Source organism: Lepisosteus oculatus, unplaced genomic scaffold (assembly GCF_040954835.1).
Source record: "Lepisosteus oculatus isolate fLepOcu1 unplaced genomic scaffold, fLepOcu1.hap2 HAP2_SCAFFOLD_106, whole genome shotgun sequence".
Classification (NCBI taxonomy): domain Eukaryota; kingdom Metazoa; phylum Chordata; class Actinopteri; order Semionotiformes; family Lepisosteidae; genus Lepisosteus; species Lepisosteus oculatus.
Window position 1 is genome coordinate 162,893 of NW_027167657.1, and position 23,608 is coordinate 186,500.

A 23,608-nucleotide genomic window follows, 5' to 3' on the forward strand; every position below is an offset into this window, starting at 1 on the left:
ATCTCATTTTGTATTTCTATAGAAAAAAATCGTTGGCCCAGCCACTATTGTTGTTATTGTTTTTATCCTGTAAAGCGCTTTGAGGAGCACAGCTTTCTCACCACTTAGATTACTTTTTGACACCATCCTTACACAAAGCAGAAACTGATTGTATTTTCCGATGACATACAAGTGAAAAGATTACAGATTTTAATCGTCTTTTTTCTGAACCAGGGAAAATCTGATCATGTTTCTCTATAACAATAATAAAAAACTTTATTTTACATATCACCTTTAAAAGTGGCATCTCAAAACAATACAGTAGATGTAAACCACAGATTACAAAGTAAATACCCAGACAAACGCAAACGCGTTTTTAATAAAATGCTTTCATTCATTCAACGGAGAGAGAGCGTAAAACCTGGGTGTAACAGCTGTTCCTTTTTCTGATCACTCGCTCTCTGGATAAATGTCTCGCCTGTCCAGTTCTTTGTTTTCCTAATTTGCCAATTATGCCTGCTGTGATCCACTCCTACCCTCACACCTAAAGAAGACTATTTTAAATTTCTTTGCGCATAAATTTTATTGCACATAAAGGTGATATGTAAAATAATGTTTTTTTTTATTGTTGTTATAGAGAAACATGATCAGATTTTCCCTGGTTCTTCCTGTGCGTGCAGTAGTTACAAAGTTGAACGTCTTTACACGATCTGCTGCAGTTTTCAGTGGGCGGGCTTTGTCAGATGGCTTGGAAAAACGCACTGTTTCGGCTCGGGAAACATCATGAGCAGTGTCCTGCATGTTTTCTGTGTATAGCTGTCTTTTAACGCATACAGAATTCATTCGAAATCATTGATTTCTCCAATTAACAAGGGTCCCTTTTTGAACCTGCGAGAAGCATTCTTTCAATGTAACAGATTTACTCCGGGGAAAGGCAGCATGACATTGAGAGTAGCTCAAGCTTTCAGCAGCCGTATCGGACTGCATGTTTGCAGACACCGCTCAGAATCCCCTGTAAGATTCTCTTTCAATTCCGTTTTGCAGTGCTTTAGCTCTTTCAAAAGGCTTCGCTTTGCTAGTCACAATCCAAGGCTCATGACAGCATTTAGAACCAATCGCCACTGCGTTGGCCGGGAATCGAACCCGGGTCAATTGCTTGGAAGGCAGCTATGCTCACCACTATACCACCAACGCACACCCGCAAAAGCCCTGCAGGACACCACCAGAGAATGCTCACGATTTCGGAAGCTGTCTCTGGGACGTGCTGATTCCACAAATCCTGAATAAATCATGATATTGTTAGTTGCTGTAGCTAGACGTTCAAATGGGTTTCATGGCCAGATGGACTGTTTCCTCCAGCGGTATAGTATTGCAGTGAGACAGCACGATGCCTGCAAGACTATGTCACGCTAAACGCTACAGATTGTGTTTGTGTTGGACAGTTGGACCCTACAGCTGGACCCTCGTCGACAACCTGAATAGCTTATTCAGAAGCAGTGCTGGACCGGGAACGAACCAGCTTCTTCCCAGGCACAAGAGTGACTTGTGAGGACTCGCGGTCACACTCTGTGCATAGAGACTTTCTACCAGCCAGCCGGACTGCTGGTAGATCCCCTCGGAGCAACGACTGCCCTGCGCGCTGCAGTCAGATTCCTCCGCTCGTCCTACTCCGAGCTGCACCTTGACTGGTTGGCCGGTAGCCAGAGGATGCCGGGACAACGCCCATTGGACATCCGCTGGAACAGAAGCTGCAACAGAGCCTGTCAGCTGGTTTGGTGTTCGTGCCGGGAAATTCCAAATCCATACACAGTGGATAAGTAAACCCCATGTTCTACATTGTGTCTCGAGAATTCAATTGTACCTCAACACAAGTTGTTATCAATTTAATTCATGAGTAATGTATTTACTTCCGAGTTTAGAGTAACAGTGGGTAATAACACTGATTAGCGATTTGGTAACCGAACGATATATATTGACATATATTCTCTGTTGTGTATCTCTTTGTGTTTGCATCTCTTCGGGATTATATACCTTGTATATTGATAACCCTCACAGTAAGGTCTGCCACTCGTATCCAGGCAGACTAGTATATGTTTGGTGCACAATTTATATTAATAAATGTATCTAGTGAATTGAACCCCTGTGTGTGCGTTGTTAGTTGTTCTGACGATTGATTTTCTAAAAGCCCCAACTAACAACCTCGTGATTACTGCTACAATAAATAATTGTCTCAGTAAACCCATCAAACCATTACATTTAATGGCGTCCCTGGGTGGGCGAGTTTAGAATGAAATGAGAATCAGTCGCACAGAATAACTGATGTTGCTGTGAGTTCAAGTTCAGCACAGCACCGCGGCTTCTATATGCGAATACCGGGTGTGCTGATAACTGCGTAAAGAAATCCCCCTGTTTTTTAGCGTTTAGTGTAACGTGTGCTGATTGGAAATCCATCTGCTCGGGTGTCTAGATTCCATACTGTATTTTGGAAAAAGAAAAAAAAAATAATACTCTTAAAGTTTCTCTGACGTGTAGCGGTGAGGCTTATTAATAGAAAGAATTAAGTGTTCTGAGCCTTCCCAAATGAGGCCCCATTTCTCTGTTCATCTCTGTGGTGCAGCCACAGAGAAACTATTCATGCAAGATGTTTTCTTTTGATAAGGACAGCTCCCAAAGGGGGATGCACTTAGCTAAGCCTGGCTATCATGATCAATGGTCATCCATTGGCGCCTATCTGTCTAGGGAGTGCCAGTTGGACATCTGGACTGCATTACTAAGTGTCAGGAGTAAGTGACTCATATCTCACCTTGATCAACCAATCAGGGACTGGTAGGGCCGAGTAACCCACATGGGACTCTGATGCCCATGGAACTTTCAGCCAATCAATGAGCTGAAGTTCCTCCAGGTAAAAACAGGCAACACAGAGAGACTGGAGATTCAGATTCAGAAGGGAAGATTCAACAAGATTCAGATTCAGATTCTAAAGGGAATTCAAAGGAGAATCCCAAGGGCAGGACATTCTCGCAGCGCGCCTCCTGACCATCCTGAGACTCAGCCCGGACAACCATGGAACGGCCAGTATGTCCGAGTGCCAGAACCTTCCTTTGTTCTAAGAGTCTAGAGTGGAGGTTGCCAGAGAGTAACCAGCAGCAGGCCTTATGAATAGGTCGGAACTGTGGACAGCTGAATCACTATTCAGAACTAGCTCTTCATCAGGAACGAACCGGTCCTCTTCCTGACTTGCTGGGACCCACAGTCATCTTTTCTCCTGTGCACAAACTTTGCTAGTTAAAGCCAACAGTGAGCATCAGTAGCGCACCGTCGCAAGCCACACAGCACAGCCTGGCACGGAGCCAGAGAGCGCGGATTGGACAGCAACAGCCTGCAACTGTTTCTTTGAGTCCGCAGGAGATCTGAATCCCCAAAGATTGGATGAGTATTCAACTTCAATGCATTACAGCTCGAGAATTCAATTGTTATCCCAACCAGTTGATATCAATTTATTTCCTAAGAGTTATGTACTTGTTTTGAGTATCTAATGTAGAAGTTGTAACCAAGTTCATTTATGAAACGGTCTTAATGAATGATATACTGAACGTATGTCCTCTTGATATGTGTAACACTTTGTAACTGATTGAATATATACCTTTTGTATTCTGATAACCCTCTCGATAAGATCTGTTAGGTTTATATGCATATTCTATGTATTAATAAATGTATCCTCGTGTATTAGTACCTGTGTGTGTGCGTTGTTTGAGTTATATCGCATGGTTGGATTCTAAAGCCATCAAAAGAATCAACTTTGTGATTTACTGCTACAATTAATAATTGTCTCAGTAAATGCCCAAACCCTGCAGAACTGGTGCCTTCAGAGAGCCACTATGATTACATATCTGGCGTCCCTGAACCGGTTTTCCCTACATTATTTGGCGTCCCTGAGCCGGTTTTCTTACATATTTGGCGTCCCTGAACGGCTATGAATCACTACACATTTGGCGTCCCTGGCACGGGCGTGGCAAGACTGAAATGAGTCAACCAAGCGGAATATTTCATATAAAACGCCGCGGGTTTCATACACGACAATACAGTGTGCTGAAAGCCGAAAGAAAAAGTTCCCCTTGCTCTTTAAGCAGTGCTTGATTGTTTTGTGATCTTTTGCGATCTACCGGGTTGATTGCATACTTGATCTTGTGGTTTTCTGTGGTAAAACTGTGATTTCGTACTTAAAAGTAATACTCTTTAAGTTTAACGATGGTTGCTAAAAGGTCTGAATTCGAGTCGCTATTAAGCACTCTCTCTAGCAGCGACAGGTCTGACCACGATCTCTTCCATATCTCCTTCAGCAGAGAAGCTAGTAGAATAAATCTCCATTCTCTGAGAGAGCTAGCGAAGGACATAGAGAGATTTGACCCCGCAGTGTCAGAGAATAATATCGAGAGTTATATTCAGGACCTAAGGTATAACCTGCAGTACCTGCCAAACGCCACAGAACAGGAAAAAGTGTTTCTGGTCAGGAAAACTACCAGCAGAGCTGTACATGAGTGGATGGCTAGGCAGATGAAAGAAGTCTGTAATGACTTTGAGCAGCTTTGTCAAGCACTTATCGAAGAATACAGTGCGTTTATTGACCCGTCTGCTGCGATAGCCGCCGCTCTTAACATTAAGCACGAGAGAGCAGAGTCCCCTCGTGAATATTACGAGAGACTTAGACGAACTTATTTTGCAGGGCGAAATGATGAGGGTTGCGAAGAGAACACACATTTCAAGGGTTTATTCATTACGAATCTCCACCCGTCAGTCAGAAAGATGATCTTAATGCATACAGATGCACAGACCATGAAAATGACTGATATTAAGAGATTCGTGCAGAAAGCCTGGGAGTATGATGTCCAAAGTCGCTCTGAGCAAAAAGCTGCTAAAGCGACTGTGTTCGCCGTCAGAGCCAGCAGGGTTAATTCCCCCCTGCTCGAAGGAGCACAGGCTCCTGAGCTGGCTAAGCCCCATTCCAAAGGCACACAGGACCGCACCCAGCGTCCTAAGTGCCATGAGAACACCGGGGGAGGGAAAGGGCTAGAAAAGGCTGAACAAAAGGATTCAGTAGCCGCCCGCCTGGCCAGGCTTGAACAAGCTTTATTAGGACAGGGACAACCGCTCCCCAAGGCTGCCGGAAGCGTGAATGAGCTGATACTCTCCACTGGAGGAGGCGGAGACCCGCCCCCTCTCCCTCCCTCAGTCTATTTGATTGAGCGGAAGGGTTCCTGCCTGGATGAATTCAGCCACTCCCAAGTGAGTGCTGACTCCACCCCTGAAGTCACAGAGCAGGCAGTAAAACACAGAGGAAAAGCAGGAAGCTTTTACCTCAAGGCTGCCATGGGAGATGTCTTACACAGTGAGACACTGATTGACACTGAGGTTGAGAGGTGTTTGATGTCACACGGCAAGCTCAAACGGGTAGAAAAAGAAAAGGGCATGCGACTCAGAGAGGAACCTTTGGTGGATCACCAGAAAGGCAAAGTGTGGAAACAGGTCAAGGCTCCTAGGCCTTCTGTACAGAAGAAAAGGGGGGCCAAGAGGCAGACTGTGCTCACACAGTGCCCACCGAACACAGAAGCCTATGTGGAGATTCCTTCTGTTCCCTCTGGACAAGAAATACAAATATTTTCTTGTTCCCCGAATATACAGGGAAGTCGTGTCCCGGCCGAGGTCCCAACAGCCTCCCTGCCACAGGAGCGGTGCTCCAAGCAGCCGCCTGATCCACCAGGTAAAGCACACCCCTTTAACATCCCTAAAGAGGAGCAGATCTCCCCACCTGGCGATGAAAAGGAGCTTTCCCTGTGTACCCTGGCACCCAAGAGGGGTCAGGACCACCACCCTGCAGTGGTGGAAGGGATCCAGATGGCAGGAGAGCAGGTTGGTGATGTAGCCCTCACCCTTAGCCCTGAGAGGTCCTCTATTAGTGAGGATCTGCTTGAGCAGCTGTCACAGGGCCACCGCCAGGTGCCCCTGGTGCAACATTCACAGGTTAGACAGGAGGTCCACCTGGACTCTGAGACTACTGCGCTGTGGACACACCTGATCCCAGATGCCGATTCCCTCTGCTTTGACCCAGGGAACCTGCAGTCAGGTAACATTATTTCTCACAACTACCAGGTAGTGAGTGAGACTGACCTGATTGTTCCTGCCTCAACGGCAGGGTTTCCAACACACCCAGTCCCCCAGAAGGGACAGGGAATGAAAGCCAAGCCGGTTTTCTTACAGCCACCAGCTCAGTCTGTCAGTCTGAGTCTGACCAACAGTGGTTCAGCCAGACTGGAGCTGGATGGTCAAGTCACCCGCCTGCCAGTGCAGGACATCGCAAAGAGGGGTGTCAGAATCCCCGCCTGCACTGACATGGGCCTGGTGAGTGATAGTAAGTTCAAGGACAGTGAACTAGCTATCCCAGTGCTGGGGCAGCTCCCTGAACCCCTAGCGAGGGAAAGGGGGAGCGAGCAGGTGTCCTACACCCACGCCCAGCGAACGATTGTAAACATGCCGATAGAGGGATTCCTCAATCAGGAAGTGTGCAGGGTGGACCTGAACAGTGAGAATGGGGTAACAATCCCAGATCACTCAGGTGCTCCAGATGACCACTCAGCCGAGGGTCAGGCATGTTCCACTGCTGCACCGCCCCCTGCAGGGTTCCTAGAGCACAGGCATGAACAAATCGAAAAAGCAAATGTCCTGGAAAAGGAGGAGCAGCATCAGCAGCTGCATCAGATCTCCACAGATTTCCAGGATGTTGGTGCCCAAGATGCCACATGGCATACTGAGAAAGACACCATGTACACGCTGCGCCAGCTTAGAAAGGCAACAGTCACTCAGAAGGAGATGACTGGGATCAGCCACCCGAAAAGACTTTTGGGAGGACTGATTGCTGCCGCCACTGTTGCACGTTTGCTATTTCTGGTAGGTTTGTGTGCTACTGGCACTCTCCCCCTGACTGCCCCAAGAAGGCAGGTGTCAGAGATGCCAGAGGGTAGTGACAGACTGTATCGACAGCAGCAAAAGTTGGAAAGCTTAGGGAAAACCCTACAGGCAACTTCCTATGCAACAGGGTTAAACCTTATTCCCCAAACAGTGGACATGATTGTTGGTGTTATACAGTGGGTTTATGCTTGTGTGCAACAGGCCAGAATGTTGACACAAGACCTGTTAAGGGAGCTTAGTGCCACTGTAGCCAGTCTAGCCATGGCACAAATCCCAACCCACTTGATTCCACTCTTCTCAGTAGAGGAGTATGTGACATTAACCCCATCGCTGATAGCTCACCCAGAAGGCAATCCAAGATTGAATTCAGTTCCAAATCTTGAGATGGGTATGGCTACCAAAGCTATCCATTGGCTGAGTCTAAATGATTCACCAATGAAGGGTGTAAAGCTACTGACGAGCAGAGGGAGGTTAATGAACCCCACGAAGAGCAGGTGGGAAGTAAATGGCTGGTAAGCACACCACATTTAACTGACACTATGACTTGTGACAGGCATGATACAGCTACCGCAATGCAGCTACCTAATCAAACAGTTTTCCTGCAAGTTCCCAAGGAGGCCATAGTACAGCTTGGACTTAACACTGTACGGTCTGGAACCAGACAATATAAGACCAAACTTGAGGTCGTGGATGCCTTCAGGTGCCACACTATTGAATTGGATAGAAATCCAAGAAACAGTAAGTCCTGAAGAGGTACAGGTAGTTGAGTTTGCTTTAATGGAACAAACCTCCAAACCACCCTAGCAGATACCCAACACAGGTGTTGTGGTTTATCGGGGGGGCTGGGAACAGGAACCGTTGTTATTGTAACACTACTGCCAGGTAGCTGGATCATGACTGACAGTGTACTCTGAATGATGTACTCTCACATCAAGATGTACTCTGGGTAGCATGAATGAGTCAAAGGTAGCATGTCAAAAGAAAGGAAGTGACTTCTCCCCAAATATCTACTACAGAGGTATCAGATATTGACAGTGAACTTCCTGATGTGTACTCCTAGACTTAGATAATGTCTCCTACCGTGTTTATACATACTCCAGATGTTATTCATCCTGTTTGTATCCAATGCTGGTTCCGGTATGAATTCTCGAGGAGTAATGTAGACATTTAAGATTAATGTTCTAATGGCAAGGGACATCACTTAACTCTGTTTTGTTTTGAAGGCAACAATGCCTCGGGACCTCGTGGCCTTCAAAAAGGGGGGATATGTAGCGGTGAGGCTTATTAATAGAAAGAATTAAGTGTTCTGAGCCTTCCCAAATGAGGCCCCATTTCTCTGTTCATCTCTGTGGTGCAGCCACAGAGAAACTATTCATGCAAGATGTTTTCTTTTGATAAGGACAGCTCCCAAAGGGGGATGCACTTAGCTAAGCCTGGCTATCATGATCAATGGTCATCCATTGGCGCCTATCTGTCTAGGGAGTGCCAGTTGGACATCTGGACTGCATTACTAAGTGTCAGGAGTAAGTGACTCATATCTCACCTTGATCAACCAATCAGGGACTGGTAGGGCCGAGTAACCCACATGGGACTCTGATGCCCATGGAACTTTCAGCCAATCAATGAGCTGAAGTTCCTCCAGGTAAAAACAGGCAACACAGAGAGACTGGAGATTCAGATTCAGAAGGGAAGATTCAACAAGATTCAGATTCAGATTCAGATTCAGATTCAACAATTCTAAAGGGAATTCAAAGGAGAATCCCAAGGGCAGGACATTCTCGCAGCGCGCCTCCTGACCATCCTGAGACTCAGCCCGGACAACCATGGAACGGCCAGTATGTCCGAGTGCCAGAACCTTCCTTTGTTCTAAGAGTCTAGAGTGGAGGTTGCCAGAGAGTAACCAGCAGCAGGCCTTGTGAATAGGTCGGAACTGTGGACAGCTGAATCACTATTCAGAACTAGCTCTACATCAGGAACGAACCGGTCCTCTTCCTGACTTGCTGGGACCCACAGTCATCTTTTCTCCTGTGCACAAACTTTGCTAGTTAAAGCCAACAGTGAGCATCAGCAGCGCACCGTCGCAAGCCGCACAGCACAGCCTGGCACGGAGCCAGAGAGCGCGGATTGGACAGCAACAGCCTGCAAATGTTTCTTTGAGTCCGCAGGAGATCTGAATCCCCAAAGATTGGATGAGTATTCAACTTCAATGCATTACAGCTCGAGAATTCAATTGTTATCCCAACCAGTTGATATCAATTTAATTCCTAAGAGTTATGTACTTGTTTTGAGTATCTAATGTAGAAGTTGTAACCAAGTTCATTTATGAAACGGTCTTAATGAATGATATACTGAACGTATGTCCTCTTGATATGTGTAACACTTTGTAACTGATTGAATATATACCTTTTGTATTCTGATAACCCTCTCGATAAGATCTGTTAGGTTTATATGCATATTCTATGTATTAATAAATGTATCCTCGTGTATTAGTACCTGTGTGTGTGCGTTGTTTGAGTTATATCGCATGGTTGGATTCTAAAGCCATCAAAAGAATCAACTTTGTGATTTACTGCTACAATTAATAATTGTCTCAGTAAATGCCCAAACCCTACAGAACTGGTGCCTTCAGAGAGCCACTATGATTACATATTTGGCGTCCCTGAACCGGTTTTCCCTACAGACGTAATGACAATGGCTGCTAAAATGTCTGAAGTGGAGTCGCATATAAGTACTATTTCTAGCGACGACAATCCTGGTTACTGGAGTGGTATCGAAAAGTTGAACTTTGATGATATTGAGAAGCTGCAAGTAGATTTAGTAGCTAAGGTAGCGAACCAGCTTAACACAGGAGGGTCTGTGAAAGCAGTTCTGGTCCTATCGAGTTTCACCTTAAATCTAGCTAAACAGCTGGAACTGTCTTTGTCCGAGCTGACAAAGTTTCAAAAGCTTCAGGGAACGCTAGAAAGATATAAGGCGGAGCGAGTTGAGTTGTTGGATATAATCAGAGAAAAGAGAGTGAAAAATGAGGAAAGTGAAGACTGACTCAGGGAAGTTTTAGGTAAATTAGATGACTTGTCTGCTAGAGAAACTGCGGCTGAGGTAGCTAGGAGAGACCTGGAAGCGAGCTTGAAAGAAAAAGAAAAAGAAATTGAGAGTTTAAATGAGCTCAGCCAGGAAAGGCAAAAGGAGTCAGATGCTGCCGTACTGGAAGCAAAATAGACTAGATCCCACTTGCATGCCAGCCCACCTAGCAGCCCGGAGCGCTCACCCAGCGCGCCGGGAGGAGGTTTCTCCCGGCCAGGGTCTGTGGTCGGATCGGCATGGGGGAGATCGCCGAGTCCTGCGCGAAACGCAAGGGCGAGTCAGTTCAGGCATAGACCCCCTGCTCCTGATCACGGCCGTCTCCCTGCCCGCGGAGAAACCATAAAAATTAACCTCCACTCCCTGAGGCAGTTAGCCAAAGATGTAGAAAGGTTTGACCCGTCAGTGTCAGGGAATAATGTGGAGACCTACATCGATGAGCTGAGATATACTTTGCAGTTTATGCCCGAAGCGTCCGAACAGGAAAAGGCTATGTTAGTAAGGAAAACTACCAGCCGAGCGGTCCACGAGTGGATGTCTAGACAAGGACCGGAGGTCTGTAATAGCTTTGAGGAGCTGTGTCAGGCAATGATCGGAGAATTTTCGGCTTTTATCGATCCCATAGCTGCCGTGGCCGCTGTGCACCATATTAAGCACGAAAAAGCTGAAGCCCCTCGCGACTATTATCAGAGGCTTAGGCGCACTTATTTTGCAGGGCGGAATGAAGAGGGTTGCGAAGAGAACGTGAATTTCAAAGGTTTATTCATTGCTAATCTGCATCCCTCAGTCAGGAAAATGATTGTGATGCACACTGATGCAAAAGCGATGAAAATGTCTGACATTAGAAGGTTGGCTCAAAAAGCCTGGGGAGCTGAAGTCTCTGCTTCCTCAGAGCAAAAACCTGCTAAAACGGCCGTGTTCGCCACTAAAGCCAGCAGGGTTGACGACTCGCCTCAGCTCGAGGCAGCTGAGGTTCCTGAGCTCGCTAAGCCCCGGCGCAAAATAGGCAGGCAGGACCGCACTAAGCGTCAGAGCCGCCGTGAGCGCTACGGGGAAGGCAAGGGCTCAGGCAGAGCCTATCATAAGACTGGACGAAGGGAGTCAACTGCAGCCCGCCTGGCCAGGCTTGAACAAGCCCTGCCTGAGAGATCAGGACAGGGTAAACCTTCCGCACCGAATGCTGGAAGTGTGAATGAGCTTAGGGGGACCACGCCCCTTCTCACTGGAGGAGGCGGGGATCCGTCCCAAGCCCCTCCCTCAGTCTATCTGATTGGGTGGGAGGGTTCCTGCCTGGAAGAAGGCTGTGACTCTGAGTTGGGCGCTGACCCCGCCCCTGAAGTCAAAGAAAAGGCAGGCGTCCTACAATTCTTAGGGAATCTCAGCCAGAAAGGCAAAGCAAGGCGTATTTATATCAAGGTTTCTCTTGAAAACGTCTTAGATAGAGAAGCACTGATTGACACTGGGGCTGAAATTAGTTTGATGTCAGCCGATCTACTCAGCGAGCTCAAACGAGTAGCGAAAGGAAAAGGCATCAGACTTAAGGTAGAACCGTGTAAGATAGATATTTCCAGCTATACCCAGGATCATGCCAGGATCACACACCGAGTGTGGGTGGCACTTAGGTTCGGGCCAATGAACGTGGTGCATCCTGTTTACATCTCTAGGTTAAAAACAGAGCCATTACTCATTGGCCAAGACCTGCTTGACAGGCTGGAGCCTCTGGTGGACTGCCAGCGTGGAAAATTGTGGGCTCAGGTCAAAAACCCTAAGCCTGTTGCACAGCAAAAAGGGGGATTCAGTGGTTATGCTGTGATCACACAGTGCCCACTGAACACTATAGCTGAGTTGGAGGTTCCTCCTGGTTCCTCTGGACGAGAATAAATGTCTCTTCTTGCTTTCCAAAACTACAGGGAAGTCCTGCCCAGGCCAGCACTCCCACGGTCTCCCAACTACAGGAGCAGTGCTCCAAGCAGCTGCTTGACCCGCCAGGTAAAGCACACCCCCTTTTCATCCCTGAAGAAGAGTGGATCTCCCTGTCCGGTAATGAATGGGAGTCCTTTCTGTGCACCCTGGTACCTCAGGGGGTCCAGGACTACCACCCCATGGTGGTGGGAGGGGGTCCAGGTGGCAGAAGTGCAGGTTGATGATCTAATTCATTGAGTTAGCCTCAGCTCTGAGAAGTCCATAATCAGTGAAGGTCTGTTCGAGGACCTGTCGCGAAGCTGTCAGGTGACCCTGGTGACGCAGTCACAGGTTCTGTGGTGGGCACCCCCATCTCATAGGTCCATTTGGAGCAAAGGAAGCTGTGTAGCTTCCATCTCCATTGGAAAAAGGAAGTTTGCTCACTACTTCCTATTGGAAGTACCTATTGGTTCGACTAGGCGCCCAGCTGGACACAGTAAACAGTGTGCTGTGGACACGGGTGGACCCAGATGCCCACTCTCTAAGCGGTGACCCCGAGAACATTCGGTCAGGTCAGACGATTCCTCAGGCCTGCCAGGTAGTAAACGAATCGGACCTGATCGTTCCTGCGTCAACAGCAGGGTTTCCAGTACGCCTTGTCCTAAAGAAGGGACAGAGAATGGACGCTGAGATGGTTTTCTTCCAACCATCAGCTCAGTTTATCAGACTGAACCTAGCAGTCTGTTGTACCCCCAGACTGGAACGGAATGGCCGAGCCACCTGCCTGTTGGTGCAGAACATAGCAAAACAAGATGTCAAAATCCCTGCTTGCACTGACATGGGACTGGTAATTGACAATGGTTTCTATGATTTCGAACTAGCCATCCCAGTACTGGGGCAGCTCCCTGGTCCCTTGGCCAGGGAGGGGGGAACCGAGCAGGTGTACTACACCTACCCCTGGCGGATGATTGCAATTATGCCAATAGAGGGATTCTGCAACCAGGAGGTGTGCAGGGTGGACCTTAGCGATAAGGATGAGATGGTTGTGTACACAGTACACGCAGGTGTTCCGATGGACCACTCAGCCGAGAGTACGACCCGGGATACCGCCATGCCGTCAAAAGCGGGGTTCCTAGAGCAGGTACAGGAACAGGTTGGCAAGGCAGATGCCCTGGAAACGGAAAGCCAGCGTCAGCAGCTGCGTCAGAATTTCCAGGATTTCCGGGAAGTGTTTGCACGGGACGCCTATGACTGCGGGGTGACGGATTTGAACACAGTGCGCATTCCAACGGCCCCTGGCGCCCGCCCAACCTATGTCAGGCAGTATCGCATTCCCCTCACGGCATACGAGTCCATAAAGCAGACGTTGGATGCTCTACTAGAGCGTCAGATCATAAGGGAGTGTAACTCCACTTATAACTCCCCACTGTGGCCGGTGCTGAAACCCAATGGTAAATGGCGTCTGACCATTGACTACATTGACCATTGCAGCTGAATAAACAGGTTTCTTTGTCACGATGGCCAATGATCTACCTAGATCAGGAGTTATTCAAGGTGACAACAGCGAAATATTTCACCACAGTGGATGTGGCCAATGGGTTCTGGACCCTTAAGGTAGAACCAACAGACCAGTACAAACTGGCCTTTTCCTTTGGAAACAGGCAGTTCACCTGGAATCGATGCCCCTTTGGGTATTCCAACTCCCCAGCGGAGTTCAACATATTTCTGCACAAAGCCATGAGTGATGCAGCCAGGGGCAACCTGGTCTATGTGGACGATATTCTGATGAGGAGTCAGACCTGGGAAGAACACATGGCCGAGATCAGGCATGTGTTGACCCAGCTCTCCTGTGCAGGGGCCAAACTGTCCCTGGCTAAGGGACAGTGGTGTAGGACCCAAGTGGAGTTCGTGGGACTGTTGGTTGGAGCCCAAGGCATACAGCCACAGTCCAGCAGAGTCCAAGCTATCCAGAATATGAAGTCGCCCACTAACCTGTCTGAACTGCGCAGCTTTCTGGGAGTATGTAATTATTCCCAGCAGTTCATTGAGGATTACGCTGAAATAGCAAGGCCCCTCCACAAGCTGTTGCAGAAAGACGTGCCCTTTGAGTGGGGGCCTTCCCCAGAACAGGCTGTGATGGAGCTGAAGCGCAGACTCGGTAGTGCGCCGAGCTTGGCCTACCCTGACAAAAATAAGGTCTTCTACCTTGAAGCAGGGTTCTCAGAGCACTGCCTTGGGGCTGCTCTGAGTCAGGAATATAACCAAGAGCGAAGGGTGGTGGCATATGCCAGTCGAGCCCTGAGCCCAGTGGAGCAAAAGTTCTTGGACTGCGAGAAGGCCCTGTTGTCTACGGTCTGGTCGGTAGAACACTTCCGTAGTTATGTTGGGGGACAAAAGATCATCATCGAAACCTGCCACCAACCTGTGACATTCCTGCATAGCCAGAGACTGAAAGCGGGCAGGGTGTCAAATAGCAGGATTGTGGCATGAATGATGGCCCTACAAGGCTATGAGATAGAGGTACGTTATGCACAGAGCAAGAAAATGTACCTGGGACAGGGCCTGGCTTTGGGCCAAGTGTGTCACGGCTGTGACACTGACATGGAAGCTCCAGAAACAATTCCCGCTGCTGAGCTACCGAACAATCATCGGTACTACGATGAGAACGTGGGCCAGGGCTTACCCATGGCCTATGTTGACGGTTGCTCTTTTCGCCACGAACAGCAGGTGCTAGCAGGGGTAGGAGTAGTCTGGCAAGACAATACTCCCTGTGGGCCGACCCGCTATAAGCTAGGACCAAAGACTAGTCAGTATGCGGAAGTAGCTGGGGTGCTGATCACCCTCCAGCAGGCCCTGACACATGGCCTTAAACAGTTTGTCATCTGTAGTGACTCGAACTACGCCCGACATAGCTTCGTGTCTCACGTTCCGTATTGGAAGGGTAACGGCATGAAAAATGCCCGGGGCAAGGAAGTAAAGAACAAAGAGTTGTTCCTGGCCAGTGACAAGCTCACGACCGAGGCTGGAATGATGGTTTACTGGAGGAAGGTGAAGGGACACTCCCAGGTGAAGGGACCCGACAAAGACGGGAATGATGAGGCCGACCGGTTGGCCAAATCTGGCGCCTTAGAGGGTGAACCCTGGCAGTTCCAGCAGGAATGGCTACCCCTAGAATTCGTGGCTGAGGTCAAGGCGGTCACCCGAAGCAGGGCTAGACAGGATGTCGGAGCTGACCCTCAATCTGTAGTGCTTGGGTCACAGGGTTTTAACACCGATCTTGCGGAAATGCAGAAACAGGACCCAGCAATTGGGCAAATGTATCAGCATATCGCTGACCCAGTGCGTCAACCTCTTTCGGAGCAGGTGCTGAGCCAGTCTCTGGAGCTGAAGGAGCTGGCAGAGGTGAAAGACAACCTAAAAATTATAAAGGGGTTGTTGGTTTGTGTACCAGTTGCACAAGGTGTCCCAAAGTGGGTAGTTCCCCACTGTCATCGGGGGGTCATGATCCAACACGCTCATGACGAACCCTGTGGGGGTCACCGGGGAATCAAGGCTACATACGACACTATCCAGCAGGTGGCATTCTGGCCTCACATGGGCCAAGACATCGCTGCGTATGTAAAGGGGTGTCTGACGTGTAGCCAGTTCCAACCATCACGGCCCTTGCACCGTGCACCACTCCAGAAAAAGGGCATGACATTCACCTGGTCCAATCTTCAAATGGATTGGGTGGGGCCGCTGGTGAGGTCATCCAGAGGGAACAAATATTTCCTCACTGTTACGTGTGCATTCACAAAATGGATTGAGTGCCTCCCAGCACCCAACGACACGGCAGAGACAACTGCAGTGCTGTTGGTGAACCATGTGTTCAGTCGATGGGGATTCCCCCTGACCGTGGTCTCGGATCGGGGAACCCATTTCACAGCTACAGTAATGGCAACCCTGTGGAATATGCTTGGGGTCAAGACCCAGTTGCATATCTCCTACCACCCTCAATCCTCGGGCCAGGCAGAAAGGGCAAACCGAACGGTGGTTAGTATGCTCAAAAAGTTTGTCTCCAACAGCAGTAGGGACTGAGACATTAAGCTGCCCCTGGTTCTGATGGCCATCCGAGCTACGCCCCATTGCTCTACGGGGGTCCCACCTTTTGAGATGATGACAGGTCGGAAGATGACTCTTCCCCTACACTGTCTTTATGGGGTGGAGGACCTGAGCACGACGGGGGCTGCTATGGCCCATCAGTATGTGTCAGACCTGCGAGCACATCTGCAGGCAACCTTTGCTTTTGCCCAGAACAATCTGGGAAGGAGTGCAGAGGGTAGGAAAGCATACTATGACCGAAAGGCAGTTAACCAGGAACTCCAAGTAGGAGACAAGGTCCTGTACTTCCAATTTGCCAAACCCACAGGGGTGGCCCGGAAGTTCTTACCCAGTTGGACAGGACCCCACGAGATTGTCGATAAGGTATCACCGGTAGCTTATCGAATTCAGATTGAGAAGGGAAGGCAATCTCTGGTCTACAAGTGGGTGCATCACAACCACCTCCGCTTGTATCGCCCACCTCAAATGGCGCCGGAGAACACAGAATAGGGTTAAACGTCCAAACCCGATCAAAGAGGGGGGTGCCCCTTTGTAGCTGCAGGTAGTTAGGTACTGTACTGTAGGTCCTGCTAGGAAAATATATTCAAAATTATAGTGGAACTGTACCATGTGCCTCATCTATGTTCCAGAATGGGAATCCTAAAACTGCCACGGCTGGTCCTGACAGTACTGTGGATCGCCTCGACACAGCCCCTTGAAGTTGTGGAACCTGGTCCTCCTACCGGCATAGTCCTGCAGGAAACCATAGTCCTCTCCATGGAAATCTTTATGGTACAATCTTTTTTTTTTCTTATAAAATATACTTTATTCCGAAAAAAAAACACATCTCAAAGGGAAACATCTCACACGATAACACTCCACAAAATTAAAACATCGGCGGAACGGCGGTGATTGTCCGTTATCAATCCTTGCAAGGGTGGGCGGATTTGCGCTATTATGAGAGTCCCTCCAAACCCTACCGCTTGCTGTAAACCATTAATCCCTGTACAGGGTCCATAGGCCTTTCCAGTACTCCTTTGCCGTGGGGAAACCCCATTTAGCAACGTCGCGCTTCATCCTCCTCCTGAGGTCCGCCAGGATCCTCTCTTCCAGCTCCCTTGCTCCCCACTTGTTGTTGTGCCGGATGAGATTGTTTCTCGCGTCCCACAGGCCTTTCTTTGTGAGGGACAGCAGCAGCCACATCAGGAACTGCGTCCCCCTGTCCAGTCCGGTAGGTGCCAGCCCCAGCAGAATGTACTGGTAGCTGAGCACCGCATTCGTTTCCAGGAGTTGCATTATGTTGTCCATTCTGCCCCACACCGCCTTGGCGAAGGGGCAGCTCCTTCACTTTATTAAGATACTGAAGAAAGATGTGGAGACGGGGGTTTGAATTTAATCCTTTCTGTAGGGGGTTTAGACTTTCAAGTCACAAACTGGGGTTTATGGCAGGAAAGGGGGGTTAACTGATAAGGATTGCAGATGCAAGCTAGGAACCCCCCTGGGTGTAATATTAAACTGACCATTTGTCCAGAACATCGTAAACTGGCCAAATACCATGAACCCCCCTCTTTACCATCAGACCGAGTGACGTCAGAAACGGAGAAGAAAACACTATATAACCCAAAAGTTTGTAACAGTACGGGGAACAATACTTCGGTTTTGTTGTTTCTTGCGGGAAACAAGACTTCGGCTTTATTGTTCCTTGCATGCAATAAACTCATCTGTTTTACTTCATCTCGGGATCAAGAACCTTATTTCTTCTGTTACAACAAATTTGGCGTAGTCGGCGGATGCTCCAGAAGGCGCAGAACTTCCCATCGGCAGGAGAGATGGTCAGCGCGCACATAACTAAGAGGTAAGGACTCCTCTTTTATTTAAAAGTCCCGACTCTCTCTGACCGATTGGGAAATCTCTGCTCCCTGCGAGAATCGCCCGAGATGACGGAGTAAACGTGAGTTTCTGAATTCCTCTGGCCCGGGGAAGACACCGGTGTATGTAATGGGTTGTTTGCTGTAAGCCCAGAATTTGGTCTGGCAGGGGTTCCGCGGTATTGTGTACAGGCGTTCGAAGCTGGTTTATGCCTTAATTGCGCGTGGAGTTTTTGAACGGGTTTTGGACCCTTACCGTGAAGTTCAGGACTGGTGTGGGCCTTAATTGCGCCCGGAGTTCTGAAGGTCAGAACTGGTTTGGGCCTTAATTGCGCCCGGAGTTCTGAGGCTCAGGATCGGTGTGGGCCTTAATTGCCTGATTAAGGCATTAAATGGCCTTAATCAGCCATGCACTCTGGTTTCTTTTCATTTCGTACAACTCTTTCGCCTTTTACTAAAGATTTCCATGGAGAGGAGCATGAATGAGTTCCCTGCAATTTTTGTGCTTCCCTGCTTTCGGGTGGCGGGCAGCTAGGCTGGTCAAAGAGAGAAAACAAGCACGTTCGCAATCGGTCTTGTAATGGTGATTGTGGCCGTCTGCTGCGCGAGTCCTCGGTCTCCGGCCGTCTGATTGGCGCTCTTTTCTTTGGGGGGTGGGAAGTGTCCGGCCGCAGGGGATCTTGGGACCTCGCTTTGAATAGCGGCTTCCCAGAGTGCGTCGTTTCCGGCACAGTGTGGCCGGGTGCTTTCCGAGTTATCGCACGGATTGGGCACGCTCGCAAGCCGTGAGCCGCAGGCGATGAGCCCGGAGCTGAACGGGCCCCACTGGCTCGTTTGTAAGGCCAGGTGCATTGCAAACCACGACCGGCAGCGCAGAGGCTTTGAAGGCGGCCTGGGCTCCTGCAGCTGTGCAGCCACGCTCTCTGGTTTCTCTTCATGTCGTACAAATCTTTCGCCTTTTACTAAAGATTCCCGCGGAGAGAAGCATGAATGAGTTCTATGCAATATTTGTGCTTCTCTGCTTTCGGGTGGGGCGCAGCTGGGCTGGTCAAAGAGAGAAAACAAAAACGTTTGCAATCACTCTTGTTATGGCGATTGTGGCCGTCTGCTCCACGAGTCCTCGGTCTCCTGCCGTCTGATTGGCGCTCTTTTCTTTGGGGGGCGGGAAGTGTCCGGCCGCAGGGGATCTTGGGACCTCGCTTTGCATAGCGGCTTCCCAGAGTGCGTCGTTTCCGGCACAGTGTGGCCGGGTGTTTTCCGAGTTATCGCACGGATTGGGCACGCTCGCAAGCCGTGAGCCGCAGGCGATGAGCCCCGAGCTGAACAGGCCCCACTGGCTCGTTTGTAAGATCTGCGGCAGATCGTGTAAAGACGTTCAACTTTGTAACTACTGCACGCACAGGAAGCAGAATAAATTCCTCTTTCAAATTGTCAAAGGTTTGCTTTGCGAACGCTGCAGGACATCGCACAATCTGTTTTGAACGGGGACAAACGATTTCTTATGAGGCGCAGTAAGTACATTCGTTTAAAAAGCTCCACTCATGCCGACGATGCAGCATGAAGAAGCGCAACCTAACGTTTGACAGACAAAAGCCGGGCGCCGCTACGAGCAATATGAAATCAAACTGACAGCACACGGCGTTTCGCGCTGACTCAAAAGTGATCTCGACAGACGCTGTTCTCTGCATAACGCTGAAAGAGCTAAAGAGTGTTTCTGTTGAGACGTAACAAGCTTGTTTCTTTCTACCATGATGTTACCATGACAAAATCTGTCTTTAAACACCTTGCTCAGTCTCTGACGAGACTGTCAAGAATTGCTTTCGCCGATTGTATTGCAAACCGGCGGAAGCGGGGTATTGGGAAAAGTTTTCAACTAGCAATAATCGCGCATCGGCTAAACCTCACAGGCTACGATACTGCCACTGCGCAAAGCTGACGGTTGCCAGGCAACCGCGTGGATCCTATGGAAATCGTTATCAATCGTCTCATGGCATGTCGTTGCTGTAACGCTTCATATTTGCGGCCGGACACTTCCCGGCCCCCAAAGAAAAGAGCGCCAATCAGACAGGCGGAGACCGAGGACTCGCAGAGCAGACGGCCACAGTCGCCGTAATAAGAGCGATTGTGAGCGGTTTTGTTTTCTCTCTTTGACCAGCCCAGCTGCGCCCCACCCGAAGGCAGGAAAGCACAAAAATTGTATGGAAATCTTTAGTAAAAGGCAAAAGATTTGTACGAGATGAAGAGAAACCAGAGTGCGTGGCTGGACAGCTGCAGGAGCCCAGGCTGCCTTCAAGGCCTCTGCCCTGCCGGTCGTGGTTGGCAATGCACCTGGCCTTACAAACGAGCCAGTGGGGCCCGTTCAGCTCCGGGCTCATCGCCTGCGGCTCTCGGCTTACCTGGCAGGGGAGATACCTTGATCAGCCTGTAGTTGGAGTAGTTGGATTGTTTTCTTGTTTTGTGGAAGCAGTGTTTGTTTTGCAGTTTGAGATGGCAACCTTTGGATCCCGCAAGAATGCTGTACGTTTTGAGCTTTTGGATGACGTCTTCATGGATCGTATGCAGTTCAGCAGAAAAGTGTTAAAGAAGGAACTTGGCTTTGAACCTCGGCACTTGGATTTCATCTTTGCTCTCCCAGGTCAGAAAGCATTTGAGGTTGTATTTGCTACCTATCCTCTGTTTGAACAATGCGTGGATGTGTTTGAGGCAAAAAGAGGGAAAGTTCCTGCACTTGAGAAGATCAACTTGCAGCCTCTGACACAGAGAGAGAGGAAAACGGTGCATGTTGTTATGTTCTCGGAACTGGCAAAGACAGAGGACATTCACACCTGGCTTAACCAGTACTGCACCGTCCACCATGGAACTGAGGTTAGAGATGTTGACGGTATAAAAAAAGGAGCAAGGAAATTCGAGGTTCGCTTACTACCGGACAATGTAAATGGAGGCTTAAGGCACCTGCCCTCTACAATCCGGCTGGGCGCCTGCAATGGCTATGTTTTTTATGTGGGACAACCAAAGGTGTGTTGGCGCTGTGGTGCTGTGGGACACCTGGCATCGTCCTGCACTGTGAAATGCTGCAAGAACTGTGGCAAACAGGGACATTTAGCCTCTGACTGTTCAATGCTGCCAAAGTGCAATTTATGTGGCTCGGAAGGACACGTTTTTAAGAACTGCCCTCACGCCTACGCCAATAAACTCAAAATGAGAAAGGATGAGGCAGTGCTTGTTTCAGCCAAACCGGCCCGAAAAGCCAAAGCAAACAACAAGTCAAACAAAGAACCCTTGTTGAACAAAGACTGGTGCATCGGCTGCACCCCTTTCCCCTCAGTGCTCCCAGGAGCTGGACTTGAGGAAAAGGAAAAATGACTCTGTTTTCTCCCCGAGCGAGGAGGAAGGAGAGCATGGCGATGGGGACAGCTGGAACCCCTCCACCCCTCCTTCTACCCCCTTCCTTGAAATGGACTCCGTGAACGCTTTTACTGCTGCCACCCTGATGAAGGCTCATTCAGAGGATGGCTGGCAGGAAATTGGTAAGAAGAAAAAGAAAAAGCAGAAGGTAACAGGTGAGACCGAAGAGAAATGTGTTTTGTAAAGACTTGTTCCACTTTCTTATGTAATATGGCTCTAAACATAATTTCTCTTAACACCAGAGGTATCAATGACGGAGTTAAATGTCAGTGTGTCTTTGATTACCTCCAGCAGAGAGGGGGAGATGTGTTGATGTTGCAGGAGTGTGCTTTAGCATATCAAGAGAGGTATAAAAGCTTTGAAGATAGGTGGGATAAAGGGCCTTCTGTTTGGTCAGGGGACAATAACAACAGAGCCTCTGGCGTGGCCATTCTTTTCAAAGGATGGGCTTTCAAATTGAAAAGTATTCAGAGGGTCATAGATGGCAGGTTGCTGTGTGTGGATGTGGAATGGGGGACCGTTAACCTGCGGCTAATCAATGTGTATTGTCCTACTGACGTGGGAGGAAGGGTGGAGCTACTCAAGGCACTCTCTCCCCTATTGTTAAGTAGCACAGACGTGATAGTGGGAGGGGATTTTAATTGTATCTTAGAGCACACAGACAGGCAGTGTAGCTCTCCGATAAAATTGGATTCCAGCTCACTGGCCCTGCAAAACTTAGTTCAAGACTTTAAACTCTCAGACACATATAGATGTATATATCCCACAACAGCAGGATATACATGGTCAGGGAGGAATAGCAGCTCCAGAATTGACTATTGCTTTGTCTCAGAGAGAGTGAAAGTTGTTGGGGTCACTCTTCAGCCTGTCTTCTTCTCAGATCATCAGGCTTTAGGGTGTAGAGTGGAACTCCAGGGCGGGACTGTCTTTGGCCCAGGCCTCTGGAAACTCAACACAAAGCTGCTAGAGAACGAGGGGGTAGTATCCCGCTACAAGGAGAAACTATCACAGTGGCTGTCCTTGCAGTGTCTGTACGGGTCAGTAGGAGAGTGGTGGGAGGAGGTGAAGATGAGGACAAAGGCCTTTTTCATGGCTGAGGGAAGGAAGGCTGCTGCCAGACGGAGAGGAGTGCTAGCCAGGAAACAGAGGCAGCTGCAGCGTCTCTACACGATGCTGCACAGTGGCTTCGATGTGCTCGAGGATATCACCCTTTTAAAAAAGGACATCCGGAGCATAGCCGAAGAAAGTAGTCGAGGAGTGCTGTTAAGAGGCAGAGTGCAGTTCTTGGAAGAAAATGAGAAGTGTACTCGCTTCTTTTTCAGGAAAGTGGTAGGCTCCAAGTCTGTCATGGAAAGTGTAGTTGATGAGGAGGGACGAGAGAGAACAGAGCCGAGTGCTATCCTCTCCTGCACCGAGGCCTTCTACTCAAGACTGTACAGCTCTACAGAGGTAAAGGATGAAGAAATTCATTTTTTTACCTCAAAGCTAGAAAACGTTTTGAGTGAAGAAGATAGGGAAGTACTTGAGAGGGATTTGACAGTAGAAGAGCTGAGACAGGCTATGGAGAGCTTACAGAAGGGGAAAACTCCGGGTGCTGACGGGCTCCCTAAAGAATTTTATTGCACCTTTTGGGATCTGCTTCAGGATCCGCTACTGCTCCTATTCGTGGAAAGCTATAAGACAGAATTGCTGCCTGACTCCTTAAGAGAAGGCACTATCTCTCTCTTGTTTAAGAAAGGAGCAAGGAATGACATAAAGAACTGGAGACCCCCCAGCCTGTTAGGCGTGGACACTAAGATCCTGTCCAAAGCCCTTTTCCTGCGCCTACAAAATGTAGTGGCCTCACTGGCAGGGAAAGAACAGACTTGTGGGATAGCAGGACGCGTGATGAGCGACAACCTGGCCTTGTTGAGGGATGTCTGTCTGTACTCTGAGGATCGCTCCCTCCCTCTGTGCATTTTAGGTGTAGACCTAGAAAAGGCCTTTGACCGCCTAAACTGGCAGTACTTAACATCGGTACTTGAGCACATGAAGTTTGGCCCCATCATGAGAAAGTGGATTAACCTGCTGTACACAGGTAGCAACAGCAGAGTAATGGTTAATGGCAATAGATCACGCCCCTTTGAAGTCTGTTCAGGGGTGAGGCAGGGCTGCCCATTATCCCCCTTGTTATTCGTTTTGGCTATGGAGCCCTTAGCGAGTACTTCAGTTACATAACCACCTCATGACAAACAACCTTTTCGAACCCCTCCAATCTGGCTTCCGTCAACTTCACAGCACAGAAACCGCCCTAGTCAAAGTCACCAACGATCTCCTAATAGCTTCTGATT

At 48.9% G+C, this 23,608-nt stretch overlaps 4 non-coding genes across 4 annotated transcripts; 2 read left to right on the forward strand and 2 right to left on the reverse strand.

The window, feature by feature from the left end:
• Positions 1–1,101: 1,101 nt before the first annotated feature.
• On the reverse strand, positions 1,102–1,173 carry trnag-ucc (transfer RNA glycine (anticodon UCC)). The gene has a single exon. It is a non-coding gene; the product is annotated as a tRNA-Gly (tRNA).
• A 17,110-nt stretch (positions 1,174–18,283) lies between these two features.
• LOC138225892 (U5 spliceosomal RNA) lies at positions 18,284–18,398 on the forward strand. Its single transcript, XR_011184301.1, has one exon. It is a non-coding gene; the product is annotated as a U5 spliceosomal RNA (small nuclear RNA).
• Positions 18,399–18,791: 393 nt separating this feature from the next.
• LOC138225896 (U5 spliceosomal RNA) lies at positions 18,792–18,908 on the forward strand. Its single transcript, XR_011184305.1, has one exon. It is a non-coding gene; the product is annotated as a U5 spliceosomal RNA (small nuclear RNA).
• A 757-nt stretch (positions 18,909–19,665) lies between these two features.
• Positions 19,666–19,807, reverse strand: LOC138225879 (U4 spliceosomal RNA). Its single transcript, XR_011184289.1, has one exon. It is a non-coding gene; the product is annotated as a U4 spliceosomal RNA (small nuclear RNA).
• Between the last annotated feature and the right edge of the window lie 3,801 nt (positions 19,808–23,608).